Source organism: Cupressus sempervirens, chromosome 2 (assembly GCF_028749045.1).
Source record: "Cupressus sempervirens isolate cs-2001-9-10 chromosome 2, ASM2874904v1, whole genome shotgun sequence".
Classification (NCBI taxonomy): domain Eukaryota; kingdom Viridiplantae; phylum Streptophyta; class Pinopsida; order Cupressales; family Cupressaceae; genus Cupressus; species Cupressus sempervirens.
Genome location: NC_143119.1, coordinates 430,831,894 through 430,854,657, shown reverse-complemented (window position 1 = coordinate 430,854,657; position 22,764 = coordinate 430,831,894). Strand labels below are relative to the sequence as shown.

General features: G+C 31.7%; 1 pseudogene; it reads left to right on the top strand.

The window, feature by feature from the left end:
• Nucleotides 1-12,931: 12,931 nt before the first annotated feature.
• LOC149572931 (putative prolyl 4-hydroxylase 7) lies at nt 12,932-14,569 on the top strand (annotated as a pseudogene).
• Nucleotides 14,570-22,764: the final 8,195 nt, after the last annotated feature.

Below are 22,764 nucleotides of genomic sequence, written 5' to 3'. Positions count from 1 at the left end.
TTCTCTCCAACCATCATCACACTATATGCATGTTGGATCTCCTTCCCATCTTCTGGCAGTGGTCTCATGGTGTATTCCTTCCCATTTTTGGAGATGATGTAAACATTGCTCCTTCCATCATGTTTAGAATTGACATAAAATTGCCAAGGCCTACCTAACAATAGGTGACACACATCCATTTTTGCAACATCACAGACAATCTTGTCTTTATACTCTCCTATTTGAAGTCGAACATGAACTTGTTCATTTACTATGACTTGCTGCTCCTTATTTAGCCATGAAACCATACAAGGGTTAGGATGAGGCAACTTCTTAATCCAAGCTTCTCTACCATTTCTACTGAGGCTATATTATCAGTTAAACCAGAATCTACAATAACTTTGCAGACCTTACCTCTTACCTTATAGAGAGTTTTGAATAATGTCTTTCATTGGGGAGGTTCTTGCTCTATGACAGTATTTAGTAGGGTTCTAATGAACATTAGAGACTCTCCTCTCTCTGGATCAGCATTTCCTCTTGCCCCTTGGTCACTTTGTGCATCCTCCTCTTGAGCCAAATGGACTCTCCTATTCCCTTCTTGTTATTGCTACCCATTTTCTTAGGAAGTGCTTATATGTAGCAAGTGCAATATGTAGAGGTAGAGTTATGGAAGGTCAACTAAGTATTTTTTTCTTTTCATTTTTTATATTTCTTTATATCTTTATCAATCTATCTCTCTATCTATACCTCTTTCTATTTGTCTCACTTTAGTATTCATTTCTATATGTGTCTTCCTCTTACTACTCCTTTTGTAGGTTGCAAACAAATCATCCTTCTTCCACCAATAAGTCATTCCATTCAAGAAAGACCATGTTTGATGATATCAATGCACAAAAAAATAGGGAGAAAATTGCTAGATTGTGGTCTAACTTAAAAAGAAAGGGTGATGAAAAATGTTATTGTCATTGCAAAAATTGTAAGGGATTAAAGACTTGAAGATATATAATCAAAACATCTGAGGAACATTGTAGGAAACATGGTCACATTTAAGGGGGAAATGAATATCATCCATTGGTATGTATTTTAATAATTTATAAATTACATAAGACATGATTTGATGATGACACCATGGTCATGGCTAATATAAGGTCATCATTTTCATATAGGTCAACATCCCTGAGTTTCATGTTATGGACCATGACAATTCAAAGAGTGTGGATTTCCAAATGAGGGAACATGGAGGTGTGAATATTGAGGTAGAAGGTAATGATACCATGAAAGAAGACCATGATAATGAAGATCACAATGATCAAGACGATGATGATGATGATGATGTTCACATAGAGCTTGATGTACCTATACTTGAGAAGGCACATGAGTCCCTATATGAATGCTCTGAAACAACTCTTCTTGCCACTGTATTGTTTTTGGTGAACTTAAAGGTTATGAATGGTTTATCCAACATAGCAATGATAGGTATGTTAAGGTATGTCATCTTCTTTCATTATTTTACTCGTACTTCCCTTACAATTAACATTGGGTTCATGTAGCAATTAATATTCTTGAAATTAACAAATTATATTTTTGGTCATAGGTTGATAGGTGAGAGTTTGTTACCACCATCAAACATTCTACCTCGCTCATACCGAGAATTATCTACCATCATGAAAGATATTGGAATGGAGTATCAAACAATACATGCATGTCTGAATGATCATATTATATATCATAAACAACATGAATTTCCAACACAATGCCCTATTTTTCATATTAGTAGATATAAATCAGATCGATTAACAAAAAAGGTGCCTCACAAGGTTCTTTGGCATATTCTCATTATTCCACATCTACAACAATTATTTAGGTGCAATAGCTTGGCACAATTTATGGATATGCAAATGCCTGAAAATGGTTTGGCATTTAAGGAAATAGAGGAGAAATGGCCACATTCTAAAGGAGAACCTTGTAATCTCAAGCTTTCATTGGCAGCAGATGGTGTCAATCCTTCTGGAGAGATGAGATCTACTTACTCAGTGTGGCTTGTTTTTGTTATCAACAATAACATACCTCCTTGTTTGTCCATAAAGAGAGAGCACATAATGTTGACACTAATTGTTCCAAGTATGTTTTTATTTAATGGTCATCTAAATTAATTTATTATTACTAATCCATCAAAATGTTCATAATAATTATGTAATGTTTTTGTTTATTCAACTAGGAAAGTACCAAGTTAAAGATATCAATGTATATATTAAACCCCTTATCGACGAGTTGATGGTGTTATGGAATAGGGTTACTATGTATGACATTTTTAGACCAATAAGACAAAGATAATTTCAATTTCATGCAATGCTTGTATGGACAATACATGATGCCCTTGGGCTAACACATTTTTGTGGTATGTTCTCTTCTTAACACCTCTTTTTTGGTATGTTATAGTGACAACAGAAAGTTAACACATTTAATCCAATTACACAAGATCTTGTAGGTCTTCATAAAATGGGAAAATTTGCATGTCCAGGTTGTGGTTGAAAGACGAAATCTTGTCATTCAAAAAGTTTAAGAAAGTAGGTGTTCAATGAGAATAGACACTTTCTGCACAAAAATCATAAGTACCAAATTACTGAAAAACATCTTTTCAATGGGAAAGAAGAGACTACATCAAAGCCACAGAGAATGACACCTCACCTATGGAAGTTGGCATACAATAACATTAATCATCGAGATAATGTCATTCCATTTGATGGTTTTTGTTTCAAATTTATATTTTGATATTGTGTTTTATTTACTGATGATGTAATTGATGCTTGTGAAGGTCGTCAAGGCATCAATGACCAACTTCCGAAAGGACTAAAAAATTATCCTACGCAATTTACTAGGTTGTCATACTATGAGAAACTGCCAATTGTGCATTTGTTTGATCCTATGCATATTGGAAAGAATGTAATAGAGACATTATGAAAAATCTTGGATGGAAGGCATGACAAAGACCAAATTACCAAAACTTGTAGTTGTAGACACCTAAATTCTTTAGAAAATAAAGTATTTTTATTTTCTAAAAAAAATCTTGATGACATCATCATTTATTAATTAATTAATTTATTTTTATGCCATTAAATCCCTTTATCTTAATTAAAAATATTTAATTAAGGAATCCCTCCCAAAAATGTTTAAATCTTATTTAAATATTATTTCCCTATTTATTAATTATTTAATTAATAAATTGACCAAAAAACCCAAAATAAATAAAAAATTTATTTTTTGCCCAAAACTTGGCCAATTTCCTTAAGAACACTAACCTCTTCCAAAATCTTCTAATCCTTCTTTAATTTTGATTAAAGGCTAATCCCATAATTTCCTATCCCTAATCCCAACTCAAATTATTTAATTAAGATTAAATATTAATCCTCATGTTTATTAATTTTTTTTTAATAAATATCTCCTCAACCCAAACCCTTGAAATAAATAAAACTTTATTTATTTCTTAAAAATCTAATTTATCCTCATCCTAAGAGGTTCTAGACTCTTCTAGAAAGTCTTCATCCTCATCCTAAGAAGTTCTATACTATTCTAGAAAGTCTTTATCCTCATCCAAAGTCTAGACTCTTCTAGAAGATGTCTTTAAACCTAATCTTAATCCATCCTCTAATTATTTTCACAATTAAGCAAGCTTAAAACCTTCCTAATCAAGCCCAAGTCGAAATTCCTCTCATCTCCCTCAAAATATCCCAACCATAAAATTTTATGAAGCCCACTAGGCCATAAATGACTCTTCCAAGCCCTTTCATTGCTCTTACAAGCCATTATGAGGGTCTTTATGAAGATTTTATCCCTTGAGCCTCCTTTGTTGACTCATCCTTCCCCTTTCCTCCATCCTCTCACCCTATGACATGTGTCACTTCCTGATTAGCTATAAGGAAGCACAATCCATGTGCTCTCCTCTCATGCAATTTGAGCCCTCCATGAGCTTTTCCCCATCCTTGCATCTTAGTCCTCAATCCCTCAAGCCTCTTGCCTATAAATTGGATCCTCCCCCTTTGAAAAAGAACACAATCCATGAAGTAAAGTCATAATGCCATTTTAAGAAGCCATTTTACATCAAAACCATACACTCACACCCAAATTCTAACTCCATTTGAAGCCCTTTTTGAAGCATAAGCTTGACCATACATCCTATCTATTTAGACAAAGCCACTCAACAAGATAGCTTCTCATTGAGAGAGCCCATTAATGGCTCATATTCTCAATTGAGAGCTCATCTTAGTCTATCTTGAAGTTTATGAATTTTGTTTAGTTTGTAGAAGCTTTATTTTAAATTTGGTTTCTATTAGCATACTAACATTTCTCATATATAGTAGTGACATTGAAGAATCCAACCATTCTATAAAAAATGGCATTCAATCAAATAAAAATGGAGACTAGATTGATACAAGTGCCCTTAGTTGGTTATTGTCAGAGCAGTAGAGCAATGCTATAAAAGAAGTCATAAAAAAAAAAAAGATTTCCCACAAGATTTGCTGTGAAAATAAACAATCTCATATCAAAGAAAAGTGAATTTTGGCCAGGGTTGAAAACACACAATTGGCATACATTTATTAAGGTAATTCATGTTATTTTGTATTCACTATATATTTGTATACTGCATGTAGTTTTAATTGCATTCTTTTATAAAATATTGACAAGATCATTTTACAAATATTGCAGTATGTTCTACCTCTATCTCTCCCACACCACTTTTCCAACAATGTCAAATAGGTTATATATGATCTTGGAAAATACATGAGGTGGTTGTCATCTAAAGAAATCAATAAAGAAGATATAAAATATTGGAAGAGAAAAATTCCTCTTCTTATGTGTGAAATGAAAAAGTGTCTACCTCCAAATTTTTTCAATGCACAAGAACACTACCTCATACATCAAGTTGAGGAGATTGAATTGTGTGGACTTGTACCAACCAAGTCAATATGGATGGTTGAGAGGAATTTGAAATTTTTGAAAGGCTTGGTTTGATAGAGAGAACATACTGAGGGTTCTATGGTGGAGGGATATATGGTATACTAGACCATGGTGTACATTATTGAATATCTTCCTAAATTTGCAGCAAAGACCCATGTAGATCGTATTTGGGATCCCAACTCAATTAAAAAATTCAAAGGGGAGTACTTGATGGGCAAAGGTAGATCGAGGAAAGTGAGAGGTAAATCTAAGATGTTATTGTAGTTAATTAATTCTTATAAATCTTCAATATAAGTTATTTATAATTGGTGTATTTTTTTGATATAGGTGGTCAAGAGTGGGATGCAATACATTTGTATATTGTGAATAATCTTGATTGGATGGTGATTTGGATTGAACAATGTCAACAAAATGGTTGCTTATTAACATGGGAAGGTGTTGCTTCATTGGTTATAGAAGCTCATCGTAATAGAGATTCCAATGTTACGCTGATGGTAGTCGAGCTAGTAAAGGGTTTAAGAGGTGGAGAGGTATGTAAAAATTTATTAATGATCATAACTTGACATATGTTTCATATCAACCCATGATGAAAATAATTTACACATGCTTCAAAAATTGCAAGTCAAGCATGAAAAAGCTCTGTACTATCATGGCTACAAATTTTTCATAAAAAAGTTGGATGACACAAAGAAAACTTGTGATTCTGGGATAACTGCAATTTTTGAGGTCACCATTATATCATCTAGAAATGACATACATCCTCAATAATCTCAAAATCAATACTATGGAATCTTGGATGATATAATTGAGTGCGACTTTAACCCCTTCAAAGTCGTTCTATTTATTGTCAAATGGTACAAGTTACGATTAAATCAAAATGATCTAGATAGAATGGTTATTCAACATGATAATGGATTTACAATGATTAATACAAGGTAATTTGAGCCAGTTGGAGATGAGCCCTATGTTCTTCCAAGCCAATATGAGCAAGTGTTTTACTCAGAGGTTCCACATAAATAGGGTTGGTCATTTGTTCTTAGACATGATCCAAGAGGAAGGCCAATAAAGTATAATGTTATGGAAGAAGAAGATATTGAAAATGATGAAGAAGTAGATGATGAAGATCAAGATGATGGTGATGACGATGATGGTGATGATGATGATGATGATGATGGTGATGATGATGATGATGGTGATGGTGATTATGGTGATGATGATGGCGATGATGATGGTGATAATGATGGTGATGATGGTGATGATGGCAATGATGATGATGATGATGATGATGATGATCCTGATGAAGATGAAGATAATCAATGACTATAGACATTGTCAACCCTTCTATTGAAGATCTTGCATTCCATATATAAGGTAAATTTGTTCATGTTTATGATATTGCATATTGTTCATGTTGTCTTCTAAGTTACTTGTAGCATACACGTATCATGTAATTTTTAGCTAGCTTAAGATAAATGATTAACATATGCAAGAAATATGATTACATATTTATTGTGTTCAATTCTAATGATTACAACATATGTTATTTACAATTACTATTGTTTATATTATGTCTGATTATCACCCTTTTTGCAAATAGTCAATAGACTACAGACATCATGACCCCTTTTGTTGACGATCTTGCATTCCATATATAAGATAAATTTGTTCATGTTGTCTTCTAAGTTATTTGTAGCATACGCGTATCATGTAATTTTTTAGCTAACTTAAGATAAATTATTAACATATGTAGAAAATATGATTACATATTTATTGCGTTCAATTCTAATGATTAAAACATATGTTATTTATAATTAACATTGTTTATATTGTGTTTGATTATCACCCTTTTTGCAAATATTCAATTGACTACAAACATTGTCACCTCTTCTATTGATGATCTTGCATTCCATATATAAGGTAAATTTGTTCATGTTTATGATGTTTCATATTTTTCATGTTGTCTTCTAAGTTATTTGTAGCATACGCGTATCATGTAATTTTTAGCTAACTTAATTTTTAGATAAATGATTAACATATGTAGGAAATATGATTACATATTTATTGTGTTCAATTCTAATGATTACAACATATGTTATTTATAATTACCATTGTTTATATTGTGTTTGATTAAAACCCTTTTTTCAAAAAATCAATTGACTACAGACATCGTCACCCCTTTGGCTTGGATCGTGCATAGTGACATGGATCAGCAGGTATAAGTCAATAAATAGACATAATTTTCTTATATTATTCTTGTTTATCATTGACCACGTATGATATAAATAGACATATTATATAATCATATAATGTATATATAGACAAAGAAGGTTTGTATAGAAATATAATTATATAATCACTTTCAACTTACTATATTTTATATCTCTCACGTATAGACAAGGAAGAACTACATGTATGAGTAACAACTTGATTATTCTATATATATATAATTTAAATATTATCAAATTTCTATTTGATGGATTGCAGGTGCCACCAAATAGGTACTTGTTAGATATATCTACATTAAATGAGAGAAATGAGGAAATGGTAGATGAAAGCTCTACATGTAGTACGACTAAAATAGGGAGATCAACTAGAGGTCAAAAGATTAGAAAAAAAAATTTGAAAAAAACATGCAATTTTTCCTTGCTAATGGGGGGTCATGTTCTTATGATGATGAGACCAAAGGTGACATCAAGGTGCCCTTTTGGTACCCACACATTGAGAAATAATGGGTACCCAATAAGCTACCTCCAATTAACATAGATTTTTGTGTTAATGAGAGGATATATCACATTGCTCCATCCTCATTACATGGTTTGGGGCTATTTTCCATGGATAGGATAAAGGTATGTTACAAAAAAGTTATCAAATTGTTTGAGTATGTTGGTCCATGTTACAATTACAGTGATTGGATGCAGATTGTTCGATAAAAAAAAAGTATGCATAGGTATGCACTATCAGCTAATTATATACAATGGAAAGAAAATGATCAAAGTAAAAGATTTGCTATGTACATTGATGGGAGACCAAAAGCAACAAGTAATATTGTAGGTTTTATAAATAGTACGTGACCTTCCTCAACTAGTAAGTAACTCAATTGCATATTTGAGGTGCATGAGGGGAATAAAGTTTTTGTTTGTGCAATAAAATCAATAAGTGTAGGGGAAGAACTGCTAATAGATTACCGTTTAAATTTCATACATACAAACAAAGTTACTACCATGAGGATTGTAAGTACTATATACCATTTTGTTAATAAGTTTTTTTTTTCTATCTATTGCTTTTAGTTAGCGGAAGTTTTTATGTTTAATCTTTGTGATAGGACGATATGGATCCGACAGATAATAGAGCCCACGAGGATGCTACTTCCACCCATTCTTTAGTAAGGGTAAACCTTATTGAAATTGTACAAATTATATAGTTGAAAAATGTCATATTATTATGTTATTTTATTTATGATTTTTGAGTTTTTATGATAGTTTTACTAATATTCCTCTCACAATTTGATGTTTAGGATAAGGGAAAAGCATTTGTAGTAACTATAGAGCCACTAGCTACCCCTTTTGATGATGATATTGTAGAAACTCTCAATGTAACAATAATTTTGAAGAAAATAATAAATAATAATAATTTAGAAATAATAAGAACTTTGGATGAAGCAAATATTCCATTTGAGCAGATGATGAAGAGGCTATCTGATTTGAGAGTGCAAGCTCATTATTATGAAGTAAGTAGTAATGAATCTTTAGTTATAAAAAAAGCTCAATAAAGAGTTATATTTTATAATCTTTTATGTTGTGAAGTAAAATATGTAATATGTGTTCTTGTTACAAGATTTTTTGGCAACTGATCTAGAACTTGGTCAAGGACAACGTGGTGAGGGTGGTAGTAGTAGAGCTTTGACTGCCACTAGTAAAATAATCTTTTAGTTGACAAGTTACAAGGAATTTTTTATTTCAAAAATTCAAAAACTTCTTAAGTTAACTCTTACTTATATTATTTTAGAATTTCTTTGATAATGATGTATTATTCAGGTCATCAAGTCTAGGAGACTCCTAGGAGGTCGACAAACATCCATACAAGATTTCCAGTAGCAATGTCGGCAATAAGGGGACGTCCAACTAGTAAATCCTTGTTTTTTTATATTTAACTTTGTGTTAATTATGATTTGATAATTTGTACTTTTATCTTGGGTGCATCACATAGTGGATTTTTTTTTGTGGTAGGAGATGCACCATTTGCTACACTAGAGACAGATCATAGTGCAAGTATTGGTGATAATTCACCATCATTTCTTGCAGCTACCTATGTTTCTAGCATGGGAGCTATGCAGATGTCATTGTTGATTGACAATGATGAATCAATGCCTTTAAAATGTCCTAAGATTCTAGGTATTTTAAATAATTATTTTTTATATTGTAATATGCATTTACCTATTCATAAGAAGCTTTGGATTGATTATCCCATGACATTTTTTGCAGGAAATGATACATTTTATAGGAAGCTTTATGACCTCACACTACAAATATTTGGGCCCACCATACGTACAAGGTGGAACATCATAAGTGAACTAATTTTATCCCACTATTTTTTTTTCATATCATTAATTGGTGCAACATTTTTCCTTTCATTCAGGTCTTTTCTTTTACTAGTTATATCTAACAATTTTGTGTTTTTTCTTAGAAGGTGGAATTTTCAAGATAAAATATTAAAAGATCAACTCATCAAAGATTAAAAGCATGAGTTTGGTAATAATATTTTTGATCATAAGAAAATGTTACAAAAATCTTGCAAACATCTTAAGGTTGTGAGGGACTCATATAGAGAGAGTCTCATCCTAAACCCAAAGTACAAGCATCCTCCCTTCATTATAGTGAGGGAATGGAATGAGTTCATTTTGGATGCAAAGGAGAAAGGGGCAGATGATCAAAGAGAAACTACACCAACAAGTGCGAGAAGGTATGTAATAGTATTAACTACTAGTACATTAATTTATTAATGCACACATTAGCACTGATCTTTATATCTATATCATCTAACATATTTAAAACTTTTCATAGGTTGCAGGACACATCAAAGGCAACAAAGGCTAGGTTGGAAAAAGGGTGGGCAGCACAAACTTGGCTTTGGGGGATATTCTAAAATCAAAGCACGAGTTGTAAGTAGCAATAAATGAATTGCAAAGAAAAATATTTATAAAATGCAAATATTTTTTTTAATTAATAAAAAATGCAAATAAAATGTAGGGCACTGATTTTAATCTAGATGCCACGAAAGAACACAAAATAATTGCCTTTAAGCAAGGCTATGCAGTCGTGGCTAAACACATATGAAAAGCTTCCATTACCTCAATTGAACGGTCTCTTGCATCATGTGCATAGATAAATATGCCAAAAAATATATTAGAAATTGAATACTTGAGAAACAATCTATTTGATAATAATGTGCATGACATTGCAATGCAACCTATTAATCATGACACAGATCATATGCTACATCATGAAGCCCCTGATGTGCATCGTACTATCCATGGAGGTGCTCATTTTCTATTTAAAACTAATTATGCAATTATTAATACAATTTAACATCTTTAATTGAACTTGGTGTAACCTTTTTGTGTATATTTTAGAGGATATAAAATCATGTCATGTTGAATGAGTGTCAAAGGATGTTTAGACTGATCAGTAGGTAGCTCATGTCACACATTCAGGTAAATAAAATCTATGTTTTGTTCTTTTAAATTAATTTTTTGATTTATAGTTCTTTTACTTAAATAAAAACTCATAATTAACTAATATAAAATGGTGTAAATTTAACTCATGAAATACTTGTTATTGCAGTGGACCCCCCTTTGGTGCAACGGCCTCATGATGTTCCTAAACAGATGAGGAGGAGACATGCATTATAACTAGTAGAGGAGGGGAATGACGAGGATATTGATATTCCTCTTACAAATTTCATGAAAAAAAATAGCAAGAAAGCCAAAAATAAATGATTTTTGTGTGTTAATGACTTATTCATGAATGTTGGGTGTTAATGAACATTGTGTTAATGAATTATTCATGAATGAATTACTCTTGAATGTTGCATGTTAATGAAAAATTCATGAATGTTGTGTGTTAATGAGTTTTATGTGTTAATGAATGTTATCATGTGATTATAATGATTGAATGTTATATTTCAAAAATGGATGAATGAATGAATGTTATTAAATGTTAATGGGGAATTTAGAGTGATGTTGGGGGGGGGGGGAGGAGCCAAATGATCTTCCACCTTCACATGGTTGGCCTTGTTTAGTAGAGAATATTAAACTATTCTCAAAACCAAGTGAAGCTCACACTTTAAAGATATGCTTATAGTTAATAGTGACAACCAATTAGCAAGTCCAAATGAAGTTTTTCATTATAGGTAACTTTTTAGTTTTTAAAGCACGATGTCATGTTCTAATATTGTGTAGTTTTAAAAAAAAAGTCAAAGTATTCTTTTACTATAAGAACATAATTTATGACTTGTTTTCTAAACTAAAAGTATTAAATAGTCAAAATTGTCTTATTTTCCATACTCAATTTTCATATTAATGTGAGATGTTTTAAAATGACCATCTAAGAACTGTACAATATCTTATTTAAAAAACCCTACATGTTCGAAATGTGGTGCTCTTTCTAACACATTTGTTGTCAATGCATTCCAGGCAAAGGCTGGTCATGATAAAGATTTTAAAGAAGCATTAAGCTCTTAGGGGAAGCCAATGTGATGTGTCATATGAAGAAACTAAAATCTTGGTGCGTATCTTTGTCTATTCTAGATATATATATATTTTTAATTCACCAGTATCAACTAGGTCAGCTTTCAATTTCAATTTAAGCTGAAATTTGAGTAAAACTTTGGAGCTAATTAGTTCAAATCAATTGTTTTTATAAATTAATTTCTGGCCATTTTGTTAAAACCCTTGTATTGTAGGATAGTATAAATCTATAAGGTCATCTTATTTCTATAGGGGTTTGAAATTGAGATGGGGTCTTTATTTAGAGGCTAATTTTTTTGTGATATTGCTATTATGATTTAATTCTGTAGTTTTTGAGTCAAATTCATTGATCTATGTTTCATGAGTAGCGACTAGCACTAATCTATCTAGTAAAGCATTGGGACTTTGGCCGAGGGCACTCATCCCAGTACTACTTCAACTTAGAACTCACTTAACCACAAAATTTTGTCCATGGTTAAACCCACTCTAATTAATTCTTTAGTGAATTTAATTGTATGAATTTTATTTATTCTGATTATATTTCATATCTATTATTGAAACAAAAGAAACATAAGAAACTAAAGTAAAGATCCCATCTTTTACAAAGTATGGAAACAAAATTAGACTTGAACCATGATCATAAAGAACACAAAATCTATAAAAACCTACAAGATGTAAAGAGATAATAAGAAGCACAATAATGAAATGAGCCTAAAAGACATCTATGGATTAAAGAATTAAAGGAGGAGAGTGCATATGACAAGAGTAATTGGATCTAATCAAAAGTCAAACCCAATACTCAATGAGTGGTCATGAATCCACTCTCATGAACCTAAGATGAGCTATCAAAATGAAATGAAAAAATCTACTTTAAAAAACTCCTAAATGGTGACTACATGAATGAACAAGTGTCATACATGTATGGAGGACCAATTAGAATTAAAATCGTAAGTGTGATTAAATAAAATAAATATACTAACAAAATCTAGTATTAAGCACTACTAGATTAACAAAGAATCAATCCCTAGCTTACTGGAGACCCCACCAAATTCCAAAGACTTAGAAGTAGCCTCTTGTTTAGTATGAATCAGAATATGTGAGTTGCTTAATTTATTTATTTATTGTAACATTGGTTTGTTTTGGTTAATTTTATACTTTTCATTAATTAAGCAGTCTAGTAAGGGGGCTAAGGGCTGACCTTTGCACTATTAAATATTTCCTTATAGTCAAGAATGTTAACTTCAGGCAAGAGACAAGTTAGAGAAATCAATGGTGGCAGATAATGAATCAGGGAAGAGTATTATGAGTGAGATTCAAACAAGCTCAGAATGTTCTTTAATAAATCTCAGGTATGTTGGGCTCATCCATCAATCAAAGCCTGATTTTAAAATATAGAAAAATATGAGACTATTCATTATAAATTAGTTGGATGAAATTTTAAGCAGGCACTTGGGCTTTGCCAAACATCCATATTATAAATTATATTGATTAAGATCATGTAATAAGAAGATCTTTCCTAGCTTACGTTTACTCCTCTACAAAGGCTGTTTGTTGGCATTGCTTGTACATTTTTATTAGGAAGACATTGTTGCAAGGATTGAAGATAGAATAGTAGCTTGGACATTTCTTCCAAAATGTAATAACATGTTGAAAAATGGTAGTAACCTAAGTCTAATTGATGATGTATTGGTAAATATTCTTTTGAAGAACTTGTATCATTCTGATGATGATTACAAAATGTTGTTCGATTTTTATAACATTGTAAATTCTTGTACAACTTCTTATGAAAAAAGAAATTCATTACCTAGTTTCATTGAATGTAATTTTACTAGTTCAAGCCAAGCCCTTCCCACTTTATTTAACCAAGATTTCAATCCTAAAATGACTTCATTAAAATGTAAGCCCTAATTTTTCCAACACTATAAAGATCTTGTTTGTAAGTTTCTTTCATTAATATTTCTTTTATGGGTGTTTTTAGGGAATGGCAAGGCAATACATATTTTACATTATGAAAATGGCTAGAAATATGAACCTCATGTTGATTTTTTCCATGATAAGTTTAACAAAGAGGTGGGTGGTCATAGAATTGCCATGGTGCTCATGTATTTATCAGATGTGATCAAGGGGGGTGAGATTGTTTTTCCCTATTTAGAGGTTAGTTTCTTTGAATAAAACACCCACTTTATGTGGTTAGTCCATATCATAAAATTTAAGTGAGCTCTTACAAATATTATTCAATTATCTTTGTTGGGTAGTCAGGAAAATGATGACCAATTAAAAGACAGTTCTTGGTCAGAATGTGCCAAAGGTGGATATTCAGGTATAAATACTTTGGAATTTTTTTTGTTCTCCAAATTAACACTAAGAATTCATGTTTACATTTAATAATCTTAAGGGTGAAAGATGAAGTGAAGCTTATATTCTTTATTTTTATCAATATAATTTATTTTCTAATTCATAGTCAAAACTAAAATGATCTGTGAGATGATTGTAGTACAAGTGAAAAATGAAATTCATGTTATTTTTTTAATACAATGAAGCCAAGAAAATTTGATGCTATTATGTTCTTCAGTCTTTTTCCAAATGGGATAACAGATGAAAATAGTCTGCATGGAAGCTATCTGTCCTGTTATAGAAGGAGAGAAGTGGTCTGCTACAAAATGGATACATGTTAAGGCATATGACTTCATTAAAATGGGCACTTCTGATGAATGCATTGATGAAAATGATGATTGTGCTAAGTGGGCTGCTATTGGGGAATGCATGAACAACCCCACCTATATGATTGGCTTTCCACATTCTGAATGGATACAAATTTACCCCCTAGCTCAACATCTTTCATTTTTTAAATATTCCAACATGTACAACAAAGTCAAGAAAGATCATTAGAAACAAACTAGTACACAACTTCTAGTCCACATCAATAATATGTAGACAACTCACCCACCATTTGGGGAGGTGAGTAAGAGTCTACATACTAATTTTTTCCACCTTTGGAAAATTTCAAGCCTTAAGTTTAGTAGGGTCCCAACTACAAGAGGAATGTGGAAGAGCCCATTTTGAGAGAGAATCAACAACAATAATTTCTAGATATTGATAGTGTTTTATCTCAACAGTCAAGCCTTGATGTGAATCAAGAGAAAAAACATTTAGAGAATGTTGCACATGGCTAGAGTGGACCATATTAACAACAAGAGGTGGGGTTAGATTCATTAGGCCACAAAAGGCTAGTTCAATAGAACCATAACATTGGGAGGAGTCATCATTACCCTATGGAGAGTCATTAGAGTAAGAGTTAGATGCACAAATAGTTGAATAATTATTATTTGTGTCCCTCCAAAAAGCGATAATGCCTCTTTGACATGCAAATAGATAATCTTTAACCAAATATCCTATGGAGAAGCATTGATGACTCCAAAAGGGGAGGCCCTCATAATCTAGCAGTTAAGCCCATGACCTATCCCCTACCATGAGAACTTGCTCCCAAAGGAGAGGATTGGAGATGCCAATGTCAACTAGAATGTGAGGAAATGTAGAATGACCTATAATACCCTTGTATTAGTATAATTATTTTGGGACATTTTGGAATATAATATTTATCTCAACAAATAACACATGAGACTGAATCAATGAAGGGATTGTAAGGGTGTATTTAATTATATGTTTAGCTTTAAGAATTTCAATCTATATGACATCTATCTACTTGAAAAGTTCCTAAAAGTTTCTATAGGGTCTTGATTTAATTTATGGATCAATTGAATTATTAATAGTTAGAAGTATCTCTATCCTTAATGTACTACTTGGAATTTCTTATGATGCTTAAAACTTATTTTGCATCATACATTGATCGTAGTATGTTGTTAAAAGTGTACCTTGATTCATATTTACTCAATATCATGTTTTCAATACCTTGGATCATGCTTTATATGTTGCTTGGAGTTCTAGTTCAATATCACACTTGAACACATTGCTTATGAATAAGTATGATTTGGTGTTAAGCCAACCCAACTAAAAGATTATGCTTATGCACATATATGTATGCATATTTTATTTGGCGTGACTTTTGGATGAGGGGAGATAATCATAGTCACTTCTTCAGGAGATATACATGATATCACACTCGTCCTTCCGTACATGTCAATGATTTCTATGATCCATTATCACCTTGTCTTTTTTAGATCATTGTTTCAATAATGCATTGTAGAGTATGATCCATATTCTTACAATCCATCATTGGGATTATTATTATTATTTTAATTCATTATATTGATGGGTGTTTGAACTCTTTGAAAATCTTTATTATAGACCAAGAAAGTAAGACTACCTAATTTGTTTTCAGATTCAGTTATTTTTATCATTTTTTCCTATCAATATTTTAGATCATGTTCTATGATCTACCATCACAACTTTCGTGTTCTCTAACTTCCTATCTTTATCATGATAGATAATGGATATGTGCCATTGCCATAATGTCTTGTTAATAACTCATAAATATTGATGCAAAAGAGATTTATGAAGTCATATCAAAATCTTTTAAATTCATTAAATTCTGAGAAAAATAGTGCACACTAAGTAAACTACTTATAAATAGAATCTTTATTCACTTTGAATTTCCATTTTTTGGGTTGATTCTGTATTTTTGTAAACTTAGAATTAGAAATCATAGCTTTATCTATCATCATAACTTTTCTCTTTTCTAGATCATTATCTTGTCCGATCCATTATAAACCTGACCACACTCATATGAAAAAGTCTTAATTTGTATCTTAAATTGGAAAGCTTGTAGACTTGATTGCAAGTATCTTTGAAATTATATTTATGATCTAGCATGAATTTTTGTTTCTTTTCAAGCTTACTATACTAAATGATACACAATGGCAGTTCTCTTTTTCACTAATTCATTGTCTAGATTATAGATTCTAAAATATGAATTGCAAAGTCAATTCAAAAATGTTATACACAGTCAAAGTGAAATGTCCTCATTCTATTCATTTTTTTTTGGTGTTTATTATATAGGAAGAGAATTTGGGGTCATTCAATATGATGACATTCTAACTTGTCTTTTCAAAACTTGTTTAAACAACCAAGTAAAAATGAAGCTTAAAGGCCACCAAAAGAAAATTACAAGCTTGGCATTTTCACACACTTTGAATGTATTGGTATCTTCTGGCGCCAATGCCCAGGTTTCTCTTCATTTTGTATATCCATTGCCATCTCATTTAGTACATTCACATGTATATAGATTCAAATTACTAAATTTTTGGCCAATGTTTTGGAAGCTCTATTTCTAGAGCATTGATAGATGGGAGAAGTGAAAGTCAAAATTTTTACAAGTGGCTAGGAAGATCATCACCACCAGTTGGGGATACAAGAGTACAGTTCCATAATGATCAAGTTCACTTGTTGGTTATTCGTGAGAGCTAGCTTTCTATTTATGATGCTTCTAAGTTTGACCGTTTGCATTATGTAAGTCTTTGTCAGTACTTTAGAATTCAAATTTAGTAAGTGATAATGATATAAGCTACCTTATCTATATGAATGTAAATTGATATCACCTTTTTTTGTACTGCAGTGGACACCTCATGATTCTCTATCTGCTCCCATTTCAAGTGCGATATATTCATGTGACAACCTTCTCGTATTTTATGATTTAACTCAAAATGTATCCTTTGATTATTCATGCAATGCCTATCCTCTAGTAATTGCATCACATCCATCTGACTCAAATCAGTTCACTCTTGGAATGATTCACGAAGGAGTTTATGTCATTGAGACTTTAGAATTAGCAAGAAAGTGGGGTGTGGGACCTCCTCTAGATAATGGTACCATTAGATCAAATCCAACATTAAGAAATCAAGGTTTAGAACTAGCTCCAAGGTAGTTCATCATATTAAAACATGGAAAATGGTGCCTTGTACTACCTTTATATGTTTATCACTTACCTATCTTGTAACCTATATATATATCTTCAAGAGCATGGTGCTTCTTTGTGTATAAGTTTGAGCTTTTAGAGAAAATCATTCACTTATGAACATTCCATCAAAGATGATGTATACTGAGGAATTATGGCTTTTCTAGCTATTAAGTGGAAGTTTCACATTTTTTGAACATTCAAATAAATTTAGTTTTATTGATGCAACTTAACTACGAGTGCCTTTTGTGTTCTTGAAAAATGGTAAGCTTTCAACTTTTGCAAAGCCATTATGGATGCAAATGAACTACAACTGATGATGTGTCAATTTTAAGGAAATTTTTGTTTCTATAGTACAGTTCAATTGCTAGAAATAGGTTCAGTGATTGATTGCATTTTAATATTATGTCCTAGATGCTCTTGCCAAGGAATTGATCAACAAGTAGCCAAATAAGGGGTTATAGTTATATATGCACTCTTATGATGATGTGATTGGGACTGTAAGTTTTTTTGTCAAATTTATCTGTTTAAAAAATAGAGATTAGTTAGTGTTATTGGCTTTCAATCTGGATAAATAATTCTTTCCTAATTTTATTTTTCCCTACAGTCTTCACAAGTAATGGTGTCTCAAGAACCAAAATTTAGACAGGCTGTGCCAATTATTGCAAAGGCTTTTCTCTCATAGGAGTCTTTTAAACTGCACAAAATTTGATTCTAAAGCACAATTTCTTGGTGGAGACTTAGGTTTATCGTGCATATTTCTTCCTCCTTACCATTGTTTTGTATGAAATAAATCATGTGATATGAATGAAACAATGGCGTGGAGGTAGAAATGTGCACAATACCCTAAGTCTCACACTGAGCAACTATGCTTTAGAATCCAACTTTGTGCAATTTAGAAGGCTCCTATGAGAACAAATCTTTTCCATTAATTGGCATAGCTCGTCTAAATTTCTACCAACTATTGGTCTCAATTTTGACCAACATGTCTTCCCTTTTTCGTCTCATGTATGGTACCATTGTAGAAAATTAAGGGGTCTTGGTCACAATTTTGATGATAGTTGAAAGGGGTCTTGGTCACAATTTTGATGATGGTTGGTCTTTTTTGTCATCGAATGTTTGGCTTTATTGTCAAAAAAGTCAAGGGGTGTATGTTGAAATCTCAACTAGTGATGGATGCAAATGAGGAAATAAGAGTTCAGGTTGGACTAAGGAAATCAATGAAACTCGCATTGGTAAGTCAACCTTTTTTGAGTCAAAACTTTGATGCATAGTTACTGTGACCAAAAATTGACTAAAAAAGATCGATGATAGGTTTAGTCATCTATTCGACCAATTCTCGTCAAAATTTAAGGCTAAATTTACTAGTGTCAATTTTCAATTTAATGTTGACCTATGCACTACTCTCTACAGACTTGAACAACTATGTAGTAGAGGCTTGTTCATGTTGAAGTCTTTTTTGGCACTCATCCAATTCTTTAGTTAAATTTTGAACTTGTTCATTCATCTTTTCTTGCTGGACAATTGCCTTTGTAGGAGAAGATTTCTTTATCCTGTTTTACAATTCTTTGTACCTATTGTCTACTATTTTCTCCTTCACCTTCACATTATCAAGATCTACATGTAGCTTTTCTATTTACTTTGTAAGCCTTTTGTTTTCCCTCTCCACATTCAGAAGTGTAGAGTAGAACATTTTGTTGCTCTCTTTTGATATATTGATTTTGTCAATATTTTTCACTTTTGACAAATCCATTTGAAGACTGGTAACTTTAATATCATTACAATTTATTACATTTTCTAGTGAATTATTATATCTACCTAGGGGCATAATAGCCATGAAGTTCATCATTTTATTGTTTAGATCATATGTTAGAAATATTTTGTTAGTAGATCCCTGACATTCAGTAGCTGCATCACTTTTCAAAGTGTTCATTATTTGCCTATTTCTTTCACTTGTTTATTCAAACTTTGATACAAACTCGTTCAAACTAAAATCTGGGTTTGTTGACATAATTGAGTGTCTGAAAGTTGAATTATCAGTTTTACTATTGTATGCTCCTCCAACTCTAGTTAAACTTATTCCACCTACAATTGTATTTTGAGGATTGCAAACAGACTGAAGATGGCCCATTCCAAATTCTGGCATTTTAGGACTATTTTCTAAGTTTTGTACAGAAGCTATTGGTGCATACATTAGTGAAGTAACCGCTAGCATTGTTGGCGGTGTAATTGTCATAAATTTTTTCTTTTTTGCACAAGGTTCATCCATGCTAGTACCAGTGGGATTAACTACAACTAGATTTGAAGAGTTAACAAATAATGTGTTGGGATGACCTTTAGAACTAGAAGTATAATGTTTTTTTCCCTTTCTAGATGAATCATCTTCAATCTTAGAGAGTTCAATGATTGGATTACATCCTCTTTTGGGTGGGTCTGGTACTGGAACTAGATTCTAAATCCTTTCACCACTTACACCAATGGGCCCTATACCTACATAACCCATTTTTTTGTATCATAGTTGCCCCTTTACTATACATTTGTTTAACAAAATCACTCATTTGAAGTTTAATAATATCTCTACCCCTGGTTGACCCAAAATCCTGAATACCTTGAATGTCGACATCAGACTTGAGGTCTTTCTGTCTTTCATTATCACTATCATTGCCAAAATCATGTAGTACAGTTGGATGCTCTTTATTCCAATAATCGTTGAAAAGTTCATCCTCCTCAATTTCATCAAAACTAGCTGATGTCATTGGTTCACCCAAATTTTGCCTCATTTTCAAAAAATTAGTCATCTTAGTTTGACACCACAATTCAACTACGCATGCCTCTTTAATTTGTTTTGGCATATACCTCTTAGAAGGTTCAGATGCTTTCTTGTAGAAATTTAAGTATGTCAGAGGCTCTGATTTGTGCAATGTCATAATTTGGGATGACAATTCTTGCATTGAAATAATATTCTTTGCTGCATGTTTCTCCATCTCTTTCTTAGCCTCATCCCATGAATCCTTGTTTTTTAACTTTTCTATCAATGACATTTCCTGATGTTGATATTTTCTCATAGAGTTCCCATTGGCAATAAGTCTCATTTTTATTATGTTCAGTGGATCATAATTCCAGTGATTGACAAAATCAAAGTAAAAAAAGTTACCAATTCATTTGCCACTTTGAAAGCCTTTCTCTCAAATGTGAGGCCTCCAATTGCAAAAGGCAAGGAAGGAAATATCATTTTCTTTTATTGTCCACTAAAAATTTTATCTATGCTCTCCATCTGTCATACATATTCTAGTGCAAAAACCCTTTCTATAACATGCATTGGAAGTTTACAGTGTTTAACCGCTAAATTGTAAAACCTTAAGATAGTGTACTCTTCCATGAAGAACCAGTCAGCCAATTGAATCTGACTTGGCAGTTGAATGCAATCTTTACATGTCATAGGAAATCTAGGCATTGAAGTGCCTATGATATTTTGGTAAATAGGTGCCAAAAAGAAGTCTAAAAAATGGTTGTAGTTTTTATTTGCAGCAGTCATCCTCATCTTCTGTGTCCACTCATATATTGGACTTGGAGTCTCTGATTTCTTCTAGGTTTTCTCATAAAAATTATAGACCTCAATATCAAGCTTGTTGTTCTCTTTCTCAAATATTGGTTGATGCTTTGCTAAAAGAAGGTAGCACAAGTAACTTGTGAACCTAAATGTCTTCGTCTTTCCTGTAGTTGTACTTTGTTTAATCATTAGTAATTATTGTTGTATAGATTCAACAATCTGCTGAACAAAATTATATCTTACATCTACCTTCTCAACTAACAAACCTCAACAATGGATATTTTAAATCATTTCAAGAACACTAGCCCCCAGTTCCTTGTTACTGTCCAATCCTAGACAAAATGATAACAAAAAAAATAGTATTTTGAACCAATGGCACAAAAATATCATATTGATAAGGAGGCTTATGATCTATGTCTAGTGTAAAACTAGTAGAGGACTCGTAGTTTATTAAACCCTTAATACATGAATCTTGAAAAACTCTTTCCAGTGTAATACCCCAAAATTGGCTCATTGCCATCTTAACCAATTCTGGTCTATTTCTGATCAATCTTAAAGTCCTATTCCATTAGGCAAATTCTTATTCGGCTACTCGCTACTTGACTTAATTGTCAGATGCAAAAAACCCTAATCTGCATTCATCATGCTTATTATTTAATTCCTATAGTATTTACTCATATTAGTCATATTAAACCTATTGATTAATATTTAATTTAATTACTAAGTATTTATAATTTAATTTAATTAAATTATATCTTAAGGCTAATGTACTATGGAATTAAATTTATTTAATTTAATAAATACGCCTATCTTGATTAATTAAATGTAATTATTTAATTAAATGGGAAAGGTATTTCTAAGCAATTAAAGAAAATTATTTAATTAAATGGAGTACTTACTTCTAATTAATTAAACAAAGTTATTTAATTAAATAGGAAGCCATTCCTAATTAATTAAATGAAGTTATTTAATTAAATAAGAAAAGTGTCTCTAATTAATTAAAGGATTATTTAATTAATTAGAAAAGGTAATTATGAGAGCATATCTCATTTTATTAAATTAAATATCTCTCCAAAATCCTTCTTCAGTTCAAAAAGGGAAATTTTTAGTTCACTATTGATAAAAAAGGAATTAAATCAGTTCACTCCTTTTTCTACTCAAATTAAATCAGTTAACTCCCTTTAATTGGGAATCTTCCTTTATGACTGAACTTCATCTTCAATCCTGACTGTTGATTGAAATCAATCTCAACCATTGATGGATTCCAGGAAAGTCTATTTAAGAGACCCTCATCTCTTCATTTTGGAGGAGGATAAATTAGAATTTGCATTGAATTGCTGTTGAAATTCATTTCCTCACATTTTCACACATTTTTGCATACATTTGCATTCTTAGTTTAAATTCATTTAGCTTAATATGCATAGGTAAATCTAGTTTTGTTTCAATTGTTCCTAGATTAGAATGCATTTCTCATTCTAGATTAATCTGCACAATCATATAGATTAATTTCATTTCTTAAATCCTTTGTTCTTAGAGGGTCTGGTTGCTTAAACACCTCAAATCTGAGGATATTTAACAAGCAATTCTCTTTAGATAGAAGGCAACAGGTCGCCTTGCCGACTG